This window comes from Opisthocomus hoazin, chromosome 4 (assembly GCF_030867145.1).
Source record: "Opisthocomus hoazin isolate bOpiHoa1 chromosome 4, bOpiHoa1.hap1, whole genome shotgun sequence".
NCBI classification, from domain to species: Eukaryota; Metazoa; Chordata; class Aves; order Opisthocomiformes; family Opisthocomidae; genus Opisthocomus; species Opisthocomus hoazin.
In genome coordinates, this window is record NC_134417.1 from 18,975,864 (window position 1) to 18,989,777 (window position 13,914).

A 13,914-nucleotide genomic window follows, 5' to 3' on the forward strand; every position below is an offset into this window, starting at 1 on the left:
AGCCGAGACGCAGTTTGCCAAAATATTTGACAACACGAAGCGCTGCTTGGCCGGGTGCCATGAGCCCCATTTGAAAAGTGAAATTCGGCATGCTGGAGCCCCGGGAGCCGTTCCCACGCAGCCAGGGAGGGCGACGGCAGCGCCCGGGGATGTGGATGTGGCAGAGGTCCCATCACCTCCGCATCTCAGCCGTGGTGAGGGTGAGCAGCCCCTCAGCTCCCGGAGCTGTGGGAGGCAGGCTGCACCTGCCCTGCCCAGGTGATGGGGTCGGGGTGCTGTGAGAACCCAGGTGGCCTCCGTCAGAGCACCAAGAGCTTGCCTGAGGTGGGGCACGGCTCTGGAGCAGCCTGCCCTCCTCCAGTCCAGCTCCTGGCCGCAAACCTGCTCTGACACAGATCCTGCTGGCTGCCAGGTCCCGCCGGCTCCAGCTCATGCCCCTCGCTGGGCGAATGAGTCCTTGCTGGACACCAGCGTTTCTCCCCTGGCTTGCAGGTGGCTCAGGAGGGCAGAGCCTGGCTGTCAAACTGCCCTGGCACCCCACCGTTCGCTGGTCTCTGTTTGGGAGCTGTGTGCCATATGCCCTCCTCGCTGCCGCTTTCACAGGATGCCTACCCACAAAAACCCACAGCTTGGGAGAGGAGCCGACTGGCTGGTGCCACCCTGCAGCAGCCAGCACCCCAGGCAGGAGGGATGGAAGCAGGCAGGGAGGTGGTACCCATCTTCCGTGGGGAGGGATGGTCCCTCAGCTCTGCCAAACCCACTCCAGCACCTTCCCTGCTTTTTCTCTCGGGAGGGCAATGCCGCTTGACGCGTCATTCCTAGGAATTACTGCAGCACGAACACCGCTCTGCGCTCTGGGAGCGGGGCTGGGGGGGTGCCAGGCCGGGGCAGCTGGAGCCACGCGTGCAGCCGGCAGCTGGGGCCGAGCTGTGCAAAGGGCCGACCCAAGCAGTGAGCTGAAAAATACTGATTTCACAAGCAAAGCGACCTGCTCTTCCCTGCAGCTTGTGCCCATTGGCATCCACATTGCTGAGGTGGGGGGAAATACAAGGAGCGGAGCGTGGCGGGCGGCGAGGCTGCTGTGGGGTTGGGAAACTGCCTCCTGTTGCTAAAAAAATGTAGAAGTGGCTCAAAGCCCCTGTGGCAGCAAGGCAGGAGGAAGGCCAGGTGACAGCCACGCTGCTTCTTTCATTCGTAACTCGGTCAGGATTTAACGCCGGGTAAATCTGTCGCTTGGACCTCATCTTTCTCGCCGCACTGTAAAGTGCTGAGCACACATTGGGGTGCTGTAAAACTAACTCGCAATAAAAAATCAGGTCTTCCAGGATGAGAGACCAACATGTTATCCTCAGCACAGGGAGAGGTGCGATACAGGTGAGCGGTATGTTCGGGAGGCATCCCTGCCGTACCCACGCTTTCTCCTCCTACGCAGAGATGCTGCCCATCGCCCTCCCGCCCCCCAAGCCTCTGCTTTCGGGGTGGTCAGTGTTCGTTCGCCTGCAGCCCGAGTGATCCAGCCTTCATTTGCATCACTTCGCCTTTGCGCCAGAAAGAGCAGAGCAAAATTAAAGAGCAAAGCACTGCAGTAAATACAAATATAAAAGCGGCGAGCAGCATCCCCGGCAGCAGTAACACATGTCCAAGAACTCCAAATTCCGGCACAGAAAGACGGCGCTTCTGGAAAGAGGTAGCAGAAAAGAGGAAATTCTTCTCTGAGATCCCCAAAGCGTAAATCCCAGATTTGAGCTATGAAGTAGAGCATTAAGATGGGAAAGAAAGAAAGAAAAAAAACCAACCAAACCAGCCCTTTGCCAGCATGCTGATGTTCATGAAAAGAATAAATATCTGGAAGGAGAGTGGCTGTTATTGCTGGAAAAACACAATCACAAAGGAACACACCGCAAACAATTACACTGGAACTAAGAGGGATGGACGCTTGCTCTGTACGCAATTAGGCACAGCTATGAGTCAGGGAAATGCACGTTTTTCTGGAAACATTGTACTTCTCCTTAGCACAGAAACCACCTCCTGGACGGCAGGATAAAGTTTTAAAAAAAAAGGAAAGAAAAAAGGCAGCATAAATGTGCAGTACCATAACAGAAATCACAGATCAATGCATTTGCCTTAGGAAATGAACAGATACAAATCAGGACTTGGCAGCTGAAGGAGTCTCCCAAACAAAGCAGAAACAGCTCAAAAGGGAAGGAACAAAACCAAGAGGGAGAGGAAGGGAAGGGAAGAGGGAGCGGGCTCTGGAGCAGACACCATCAATCTGCACATGTGGAGAAGGAGTCAGCAGCAGTACCTGCCTCCTGACCAGCAAAGGCTGCACATGTAAAGAGGAAGGACAAACAGCCCTGAGAAAATACAGACGATTTGCTTCCAAGGGCTTTTTCTTGCCAAAATTTACAGGCCTGCAGTTCTCAGTTAATAGATGGAGCTCCCCTTAGTGCTTCTAATAGAAGAGGCTGAAATGAAAACCACCCGCTCCCCGAGGGAGAGGGGGGTCAGATCCAACAGCCTGCACGAATGTGTTCTGCATCATCTCTGCTGGGACAGACCCCTGGACACCTCATCACACGCCCTGAGATAACGAGCTATGTGGAAGTGGGAATGTGGATTTTTAAATTAAAAAAGAAGAAGAAACCACCTAGCACAAAGGGATCATCACCAGAAGAGTGCATAGGAAATCCCAGCCTCCCGGCGTGCCCCAGACATGCGGGGGCTCTGCCTCTTCCCGCCGGGACACCTCCTGCCTGACCGCCGGTGGATCCCGTGGGATTTCTGTGCCTTGTCTGCTTGCAGGGTGGAGAGGATAAATCCATTAAGACTGTGCAGGTTGGGCTATGCAGGGGGCTGCCTCGCCACAGTACGGAGCGGCGCACGCTGCAATTCCCCCGAGGTTTTAGCCTTCCAGCTCCACTCCCCAGCAAAAAGGTTTCACTGACTGTATTAAAAGAAGTGGTGTGGGGAAAGGCCATCAATCTATTGGCATGGAGAGCTGCTCACATTTAGCTTCGGTACCTGTCGAAGCGAGCCAAGGAGGGCAGATGCCTTCCCCGCCGGCTGGGCTCCCCGGGGCAGCGGGGCACCTTCCCTGGGTGGGCATGGGGACTTGGGGACGGCGAACAGCGAGCTCTGTGCCTGCCGCAGCTCGGCACGCGCTAGCTGTCTGGAGCAGGGACCCACGGCCGGCGCCCAGCCAGCGGCTACCCCAAACACGCCGGAATCAATAACTCTGCCCGGACGGCGACGCGTTCCCAGACCTGCCTAGGCTGGCAGGCAGCAAATGACGCGATGGTACAAAGAGGGACACCGACAGCTATTAAACACAATAGGCAGTAAACTCCTCCATCGATATTCTGGACACACGACCTAACTCTCACCATAAATCACTCCTCAAAACACAGAGAAAACAATCTTTGCAGAATTGGCAAGGTGTTGCGCAGCTCCATGGGCAGTGTTAAGTGCAAACTGTTTAATTAATGGGATTACATATTTGCAGTTCATTTGCATATGCCCCGCATTGTCAGCCTGTTCGCAGTCATCCCAGGCAGGATGCGGCGGAGCCCCAGCACCTATGGATGCAAAGCGGTGATGGAAAAGCGAGGCACCGCAGAGGAACGAGGAGCCTGGAAGCGGAGCAAAATCCAGCTGGCTCCTGGGCCAAGCTGCAATGCCAACTTAAAAAGTCTGCAAATGGGTGTGAAAGGGCTGATCCTGCCTCTCATGCACTCCTCATCTGCACATTCAGACCCTCCTGTCACCTGCAGCCCCTCTGATCCCCACAGCCAGCCCTCTGTCCCCTGGCGGGCAGCTGAACCGGAGAGGGAAAGGGACCAGGACAGAGCAATCCCTGCACTCAGCGCCCAGGGGACAAGGTGGCCATAAAGGCAATTTATCCCCCAGGCCAAAGGCAGGCGAGCTCCCATTGAACTGGGAACATACAGCGCAGTGCCACTGGGAAAGACAGAGTGTAACCCAGGAGCGAAACCAGCACGCAGGACCCGAGGGCACGCGGTGCAGTGGAAAGGCACATGCAACCGTATATACAGTATGGTATGTGCATATTTAATGTATTTGCTTGGCAGATGGAATAACTTTGTTAACAGACTATTTAAATTCCTGAGGGGGTACCTGTAACTATTAGAAATTGATTTTATGAGCCCGTTATACAAACATTACTCTTCAAGGTCTAAAGCATATTGAAATTCTTCCTGTTCTCTCTCAAACAGATGGTGGTAGGAATTTTTCTGAACCTACTCGTATCCATAAATACTACCCGCCAATCCCTCTTGCAAGACAGAAACGATCCTAATTAGAACGGTGAGCCCTTACCATCTTTTTCTCATCACATGCTTACTATAAAAACGCTCCAGAATAGGATGGTTTTGGCAAACTCCTCCCCAGGCAAGCGAACATGAGTATTTCTCTATGTTTGTCATGATTAGACATTAAAAAAAAAGGACTTCGGTGCTGTTCACAAGCCCTGGAAACAAGGCAGAGTGAGTGCGTGGGATGACGGCAGGAGAAGTCGGCATCATCCCAGGCTGTGGGTAACAGAGGGTTAGAGCTGGGTAGGGATCGGGATGGGCTGCTGGCAGGATCATACCCCCAACCCCAGGTTCAGAAACACAAAAGGGCCTTCAGAGCACACCAAACTGCAGAGAAATTAGTGTGGAGGGGAAAAAAAAAAATCCCCTACAACAGATTAAAGAGCTTGAGGAATTGATTTCTAAGTAAAAATTAAAAGAGCTCAATGTGTCAAGCTTGACTAGGCATCAGCCAGGAGCAGGCATCGGGGTGGGGTGAGCTCGATGGGGAGCCATGGGTGCCCGGAGTATTTGCACACCACCAGAAGCTGCCTCCCAGGATGTTACAAGCAGGAGCGAAGGGATCAGAGGCAGGTTAGCAGCGTAAATACAGCTCCGAGCTCCTTCAGGTACCACCCGCTTGTATCTGCGGCTGGCTTGGTGGGTGTTCAACCAGAAATGAAATTTTGCTCACTAGAAATCGTTTGGGGCTGGCGACAGATTCATTTAATCAAGCAGCCAGATTTGTTGCAGGATGAAATTAATTTTGCTCTGGGTAGAAGTGGAGGCAGTTGACGGACACGAGGGCTCCTATTCAGGGGAGAGAAACAATACATGGTGTGATAAGGTGCCCAGCCTCGCAGCGTGAATAGCAAACTCCGCCGCTCAGATAGGCCACCGGATATTTTTTTTTTTTACTATACTGCCATTCATGAACAACTCCAAGCTCAAATACGGTTATAAAGAACATTCACTGAATGGAAAAAAATCATTAAAAATTGTGGTCTCTTCCTGGACAACTCCGTAACAGAAAGTGCCAGCTACATTTGTTGAATAAATTGCTTGCAGGGAATAGTTTTTACTAGCTCTAAATGGGATGAAATTAAGCATAGGGGAATGAATGCCAAGTACCACAAAGCTATTGCTGGCTGTGAGAGGTACGAGGCGAGGAGAAGCCTCTCCAGGCAGACCCCAGCAAAAAGCTGTGTCCAGACCCACCGGTACTCAGCTCTGCCGGGCACCCCGCAGGTTTGGGGCCGCTTGGGCTGAATTTGGCACTTCCAGGTCTCATCAGCAGAGGGCAGGGGCTGGCCACGGAGCCAGGGACCAGGGCCACCAGGCTGGGCAAGTGGGCAGGAGACTCCGGGGGCCCCTGGGTGCCCCTCGACAGCCCAGCAGCAGGTTTTGCCAGGTATCTCCCCGCCAGTCCCAGCCCAGCGCGGAGACTACAGTGGGTTGCTTGGATTTTGGAAGATGGGGGATCTCCTGCACATGGGAGGGGAGCAGAGCTGGCAGGAAGAAGTCCACCCTTTACTCCTCTTTCAGTTGCCTGAACAAATCCCAGCGGTCTACCTGCTCCCCAGGGAGCCATCCCCAGCTCCCATCCCCGGCGCGTTCCCTGCCCTGAGCCTGAGGATCGCCCAGGGAAGCACCACGGCACCAAGAGCAGAGGCCAGACTGCCACCAGCAACAGGTAAAGCTTTCCAACTGGTTATTTTCTAGGGCTTCATAGAAGAGAAGAGGGTCTTATTAAAGAAAAGAGGAGAAAAAGCAAAAATCCCCACTTGATTTGCTTATTCTGTCTGCTGCCTTGTTTGGTCAGCTCAAACCAGGGGCTATTGCAGACTGAGGGCTGGTGCCCAGTAAGTGGACGTTATAAGAATATTACACAAACTCCATCCTTCACGGAGGAGGTGGCAGTTTCTCCCCTTTAATAGCCGTTAAGGCACAGAGCACCCCAAAGCAGGATGCCTGCAGAGCCCCAGGCACCCTGAGCCCCATCCCTGCACCCTGGCACAGCAGTAACCCCGAGGCTCTCCAGCCTGCCCCCGCGCTGTTCAAAGCCAGACCCCAGCCCCATCAGCACCTCCAGGACACGAACAAGCGAAGTTCAGCATCCTACAGGGATTCCCCGAGCTTTGGCCCCTGGGTGAAAGGCACCTGTGTGGCTCGCAGGGAGAAACCCGGTGAACAGAAGAGCCTGCCGTGGCCCTGGGGCGACGGCGCGTAGCAAATTGCCGTAGACAGGAGACTGTAATGCAACCCAGCAGCAGCAAAGAAAGCCAGCATCGTTCCTGGCTGAATGCACAAACGCGTTGTGCCATGGAGCAGGGAGGTGACAAACCCTGGCTGGGCAGACCGGAGGTGACACAGAGGTCTGGGCACCCCTCTGCCAGGAAGGGAGGCTCAAGAGGGGACCAGACAAATCAGACTCAAGATCTCCTCAAGATCTGAAGGCAAGAGGAATGCAGCAGCGCTGGCCGGGTCCCACCCTGCTGTCCTCTGCCAGTTTGCAAGCACAGGGATTGGGAGTCCCTCGGGAAGATTCTGGAGAAGGATGGGTGCAGATGATGGTCAGAGGACCTTGGGGTGACAGCTTGCCTTGAGCCATTTGGGGCTTTTTGACCAGACACAGGTCCCGGCTGCCTCTCAGGGGGTCCACATGGACAATGCACCCACAGAGCCCCACTAGCCAAGGCAAGGAACTGAACAGCTGGAGAGCTTCAAAGAGTGTCTCAGATGTCCTTGACCTAAGGACTTCAGTGGCCTCACATGCAAGAAACACCTCCCTTTCCAAAACCTATTCACCACCAGCCACATCACACCGTGCTGCCACTATAAAAATATAGGATAAGAGTTGGGCTGAAATAGTGAGTCTCGCTGCCTACCCCCAAATCTTGCTCCTTCCTTGGATGGGACAAGACCCTGCAGTAGGAACCTCCTGTCTGTGGCCACCTCTGGATGCCTCTGTGCCAGGATCACCCCACAGCTGGGGGACACCGACAGGAGGTACTTTGCAAACCCAGGGCAAGAGATCCAAAAAATCTTCCTAGGAACCGGGACGGGTGGTAGGGGACATGATGTGCAGGAGGTCATGGAACTGAGCAGAGCACCCGGGCGGTTTCTCGTCAGCCCTGTAGCACAGGGAGGAAAGTGCTGAGCATTTCCATCATGCTGCTACGGCAATTACAGAATCAGCCAAACGGTTGGAGGGTTTGATTTAAATAAATAATAATAATTCAGCTTCCAAATTGCTCCCACATTGAGGTGATTCAGGCTTTGCGCAATGCAATAAAAGCCATCTCTAAAAAAACATAACAACAAAAAGCACACTAAAATGTTATCAGGAAAACACTACTCATTAAAATTAACAATTAAAACAGATTAGAAAGGCTCTACTGACACGGAGGGGGAGGAAGAGCATCCAAACGAGGAAAAATGCCTGCTAATTTTTAGTCACTGATCAGTAAAATAATGGTCTCATTTAGTACTGATTACCTAGAATTATTTAATTTTACCTCTAATTATTCAATTTTTGGATGAAGTTACCTTGTAATTTTTAATTACTGATACACAATGCAATGACGAATGACTCTTATTTACCTCTCTCTCCACAGAAGCGTGCAAGAAATCAATAGGCATTTCTGGCAAATTATTAAACGACTTGATGAAATGATAGGAATGTTTTCCCGTTAGTGGGAACTGCTGAGCCCTGGCCCAGGATGAGCACGGGGCTGGGCACGGGGTGAGGGAGGAGAAGCCAGAGCAGGCGGGGGGACCCAGAGCATCAGTCCGGAGAGGCTGCTTTTGGGAAGCAATGGGGTCAGAGCCGGGAAAAGGCAAACCCACCCCGCTGTGCTCAGGAAAGTGGCATTCGGTCCATTTTTAGCAGAGAGCAGGCTCAGCCACAGACTCTTGGCTGCCTCATTGATTTTTCCTCCTAATGGAAACAACCTGCAGGACTGAAAATATTTGCAAACTGCTCAGGTCAAAAGAGGGAGCAGCAATAACAACAGGGGCAGAGGGGAGGCTCTTCCAGGGCAGAGTCATGCTGTGCCCCTTTCCCAGTGCCTCCGGGATGTTTGCTTTTCCCTGGGCATGCTGCCTGTCCCTTTTTTTCTTTTTTTAATACTCAGGCAACTGCATTCCCTGGGTATTTCCCCCACGTGGACCAGCCCTGTTAAAGAGATGAGGGTGGAAAGGGTCAGAGGAAGAGGAACCGGCTCTGTCCTTAACCTGTGTGTGGCTAAATGGCCAAAAATCACCTCTCATCACCTGCTAGAGAGCTCGTGCCTTGTGTCAGAGGCAGGACTGCCCAGGCAACGTGGTGAGGCAGGATTAGAGCTCAAAATGATCTTGATAAATCAGAGACGGAGCCAGGAACAACAGGAGGGTGTTCACCAAGACAAGAGCAGGGTTCAACTGAGCAAACACGGGGCGGGGAGAAGACTAAATAAATCCAGGGAGAAGCTGGAAAGGTAGCTGCTCCGCAGAAAAGCGCTGCGGGATGTAATGGATTGCAGGATGAACATGAGGCAGGAGTGTTGTACTGCGGCAAAAAAAAATAAAAGATTAAAGAAGGAGCATTGTTGGGAGATACAAAAAGAACATCTCACCCCCAGCACCCTCCTCAGCCCTGCCACATTCCTGCCTGTGAATATGCCCTGTTTTGGGTGCCGCCGTCTAACGGAGGTGGGAAGCAAACAGCGAGAGCACAGCTGAGGACAGCGAGACCTGCCAGAGGTCTGTGAAGCTGTTCGAAGAGGCTGCCTGGTTGGGGTCAACCATCCCCTGGGGAAGGAAGGAAGGGGGAGGTGGATGCCCAGGCCCCTCGGGCAGAGAGATGCTGCAGGGAGAAAGCAACTCATCTGCCCCGGGCAAGAAACAACAGGCTGAACCTGCAGGGAGAAAAAACTCAGTTTCGATGTCACTCGGCTGCAAAGCCCCTCAGGAGTCCCATCCCCATGCTGGAGGGGCTGAGGAACCTCCAGCAAATGCAGCTGGGGCTGAGCAGGTCCTGCCTCAGTGCAGGGCTGGAGCCCTGGCAGCCGCTGCTCCCCTGCAGGCACCTGGGGAGGGGACGGGGTGCAGCCCCCTCGCTGTCCTACGGTCACATCCAGACCCATCTCGCTCTGCCCAGCACTGCCAGGAGAGCTCGGCCACTGGAGTGTTCTTGGCGGTCACTCCTATTATTCTTTTATTTTAAATGAAAGAAATAGCTGTGAAATGCATGATAAAAATCTATAGCTCTCCCCACCAGCTTGTGGACAGAGTCCTATGACTGTTCATATTGGAAATTCAATTCCAATCAGTGTATTGGCAGGAAAAGATTAGGGAAGGTGCCAAAACACGTTCATTCTGGCCAGCGCTTTCCCGAGGCTCTGTGTGCTGCACCAGCCACTCTGGTACCTGCTGAGGGCCCATCTTGGGAGCCGGCTGCTGGAACGGCTCCATATGGGGCTCGGCTTGTGCCAGCACACTGTGATGTACCCTGTGGAGGGTGCGGGCACATTCCTGGGTGATGCCTCCACATGCCCAGGCTGTGCCTGTCTCCTTCCTTCCCTGCAATACTCCCGTGCTTGGCTGCCCGGGAGGTCAGCGAGCCCTGAGGCCGCTGCGCTGTTCCTCTGCTGCAGAAGAAATGGGGCCTGGCGAGGAAAACCTTCAACACTCCCTCCAGCACTGGTTTCCTCCCCCTCTCAATGCCTTCTGCAAGGAGCAATCCCTACATCAAGATCCACATGGGCCATCTAACATACAGTAACCAGGATTTTGCACACAGTGGGGGTCTCCAGGACCCCCTGCCAGCAGCTCTGGGGCGTTGCCCCATTGAGTCTCACCACTTTCCCAGCAGCAGCCCAAGCTGCTCAATACATAGAATTATAGAATAGTTAGGACTGGAAGGGACCTTTAAAGGTCACCTGGTCCAACTCCCCTGCAATGAGCAGGGACATCTTCAACTAGAATGGGTTACTCAAACCCCGTCAACCTGGCCTTGAATGTTTCCAGGGATGGGGCATCTACCACTTCTCTGGGTGATGTGTGCCAGGGTTTCACCACCCTCATCATAAAATTCTTCACATCACGGCGCATGTCTTGGTATTCAGCAGCGGCCAAGGCAGCGGACCACCCTTGGGCTTTGTGATGGAGGGGTCAGGGAGTGCTGTGCCAGGCTAAGTCAACACAGCGGTGCACGTCCCATTGTGTTCAGGTGCCTCACTCAAAGCAGATACTGGAAATAGAGTCAGGAGTGGAGGATTTCAAGCCATCAGGTTTTTTAGGAACCTGGAGATAAAGCTGAATAAAAATGAGTAAGGTAGAGGCATTACCCACAGGGTCTTATCTGATCTGGCATCCAAACGTGCTATTGCCTTCACTTCCCTATCTCGAGGAGTTTTTTAAATGCGCACAGCTACAAATCACCCCCTTCCAGTTTAAGTGTCAAATTAAATCAAGACAAACGCTCCCCTGTTCCACATTTCCTTTGGTCCTTGGCTAAGCCCTGCAGCCCTTTCCCAAACCTCCACCTCCCACAACCTGGCACAATCCCAAGCCTTTGCCTTAGGAGACATCTTCAGCCTGAACTTCCCATCCCTCTGGCATGCAGAACTGCTGCACTGCCAGCCTTTCTTTTCGGCAAGAAAGTTCCTAAAGACTTCTTGCAAAAGGAGGTGTGCTGTCAAGCCGCTCCAGTCACCAATTTTAAGCCCATTACCAGAAAGTGTCGGGCAAAACCAAAGCTCATCTTGGCATCCAGCTCACTCTACATCAGGGATGGACGCTCGTGGATGCAACAGAGAAATATCTACCAGGACAGATGGGTAAATCTAGAGACAGAAAGCTAAAAGCTGATAAGAAACTCATTTTTACACCAACACATGATTAATGTGTGGGACTCATTGCTGTAAGATACAACAAGGCAGAGAGTTTTGTAAGATTTTAAAGAAGATCTGACATTTATGCGGCTAATAAAAGTTTCTGTAGCTCCATGAGTCAAGGTAGATAAAAGGAAGATGCCTGGAGGGGAGATAAGGCCATGTGCTTTGGAGCATAAGCTAATGACTAATAGCAAAAGACAAAGAAGAAAGCACCCCTGGGAGGCTGGGTTTTTCCTGTGTACCAGGTGTTTGCTCGTACCTTCTCTGAAGGTCCTGGCACATGTTACTGCAAGATAGGATACTCGATGAGCTGCATCCCAGGCTTGCCCCAGGACAGCAACTCCTCTGCTCCGAAATTTCTATGTTTTGTTTTGGTTTTAAATTAGACCCAGATCTCTTAAAGCCCTGAGAAACTTCTATCATTAATCCTCCTGACACACAACCTGGCCACATGCACTGGAAATCATTGCTCAGGCGTTGGCGGGGCTCCAGGCAGAGGGGACTGAGTGCTGATTCACAGAGGCCCCAAGGATGCTGACACCAAGGATGCAGCTTCGCTGTCCCTGCTCTGGCCACCCTCAGCCCAGCAACACAATGCACAGAAAGATTTTGTCTGAACAGGAGCGAGGTCCTGCCTGGATTCTGCCTGCTGCTGGAAGGACATGGGTGATACTGGTGGGACAGACATCGCTGGCTTGGCTGGACTCCATCCCTACAGAAGGGATTGCCGACCTGTTGCACTCGGGTACCCTCATTTTGGAGGTAGCTGCAAAGCACGAGGCCAACATGCCATGCTTCAGGAGGGATGGTGGTGACTCATGAGCATGTCCTCTGTACCGGAGCGAGGCAAGATATCACATATCACCCGCTGGAGACAAACTGTAGGTACAACTGCACAAATAGGCTCACACTGGATATGGCGGCACTGGGGTTCTGCGTGCTTTCGCAGCCACGTGCTCCCGCATCCCATCACCGTGCAGCAACGCTGCCACACATCTGCACCCCACCTCTGCCTGCCATGCTGCTGCACCGCCTTCTCCTTTGAAGCCCCTTCCGTCTGTGTATAGACGCCCAGAGCTGTTGTTGGCCGCCTGCCAGCGTGTGCTTCATGCCTTGGTCCAACACCTCTTCGCTTTGCAGATCCTATGTGATCTCAGCCAGTTTGTCTGCAGGCTCTGTCAGCTACTGTCCTTCAACACGTGGGTGTCTACACCCCAGGACCCATTTGCTTCCTCTCTTGCCCTCCGTCCAACCATCACCCCAATGTGCAGCTCTGGAGTCATTAACACCGCCCGGGGGCCTTACCTGGAGGACCGGGGGTCCAAATGCTCCTCATCTCCAGACCACAGCTTGCACGCAGAAGCAGACCCCATCTTCAGGGCCAGCCTGCTGCCTGGCCCAGCTCTGCAGGAGGCAAGGCTGCTCTGCCGCATGGCGCTCAGCTTCTGCTGGCCACGGGGAAGGTCCCTCAGCTGTGAGGTGGACTTGGAGATCAGAGAACTGGAGGCTGATGGTTTCTTGCATTTTGGCTTGTACATGCCTCCCCCCGCCCCCCAGGCTCATTGCTCTCTAAAAGCACCAAAGTCATTGTGTTTCTCCAAGCTGAGCTAAGAAGGATCTACAGGACCTTTCCATTGCTACCCCAAAACGCTCGTTTGCTGAGCCTCCTGGCTGGCAGACCTCCACCCAGCTCCACTCATCGCTCCCGCACCTCCTCAAAAACACCTGTGGAGGGTCTGAGCTTTGGGCCCACACAGGCTCTTACACATCCCACCCCCAGCTGCACCACGGCTGCGCCCCAAACGCAGCCCTTTCCCACGGCAAAGCTGCCAGAGCCTCAGCTGTCCCCATCGCACCCCCCTGTCCCTGCCTGGCCACACTCCCGCCTGCCCCTCTTCACATCTCCCCGAAAACCCTGCTGCCAAGTCTCAGCTCAGACCCACTATGCTCCTTGCCTCCTCTGCAAGCCACAGACACCTCTCCACATTCACTTTTTCACTGTGGAGCATTAAACCCCTGCTCTCCCCCTGCCAGCCCACATCTGAGCCGGGGTATCCAGCCTGCTGGCACTGCCTCCCTCCTCCCGCCCAGCTCCATCAACCCAGCCTGAGCCCCTTCCCTTCCCTTCCCAGCCCCTTCCCATGCCGGGGTGCTGCTCCCCCTCGCACCCCCCATCCCCTGCCCGCAGGGCTGGCCTCCCCCGAGTCCCCCCCCGGGCGGGAGGCGAGTTCAGCCGCAGCACTCCCAGTCTAGACGAAAACACGTGCGCAGCGCCCTGACCTCCTCCTCCGGCGCTGGTTTGTGCCTCTCCCGGCGATAGTCCGTCATCTCCTGACAGCGCTGCAGCCTCCCGAACTCGGGGCTGGGAGATCTCTGGGGAAAGATCACTGTTTCTTTTAATTGCTGGTTGACACGGCACCCAGCAGGCCCAGGTCAGGGTGCCCGAGAACACTGAGCCCCGTTGGAAGCCAAGTGGGACCGACCGTGCTCTCAGGGCTCCAGCTCACATTTCCCTTCGTGCCATCAGCTGAACAGCCACAGCCCAGCACCGAGCCCGCCTTGCCCAGGGCTACAAGCACAAGAAAAGGCAGAGACCCCCAAGCTAACCCCCTCTGCATGAAGCTGCCTGCAGCCAGAGCCACGGGGAAACCCACCCCACCCTTCATCGGTCTTTAAAAAGGCTCAGCTGGGGCTGGGCAGGGAGGGATCTGCTGCCAGGGGCT

At 53.9% G+C, this 13,914-nt stretch overlaps 1 long non-coding RNA gene across 1 annotated transcript; it reads right to left on the reverse strand.

Moving 5' to 3' along the window:
• Positions 1-12,585: 12,585 nt before the first annotated feature.
• LOC142361131 (uncharacterized) lies at positions 12,586-13,818 on the reverse strand. The gene is made up of 3 exons (XR_012763660.1): positions 13,675-13,818; positions 13,472-13,564; positions 12,586-12,663 (listed from the first exon to the last, which is right to left on the reverse strand). It is a non-coding gene; the product is annotated as an uncharacterized LOC142361131 (long non-coding RNA).
• Positions 13,819-13,914: the final 96 nt, after the last annotated feature.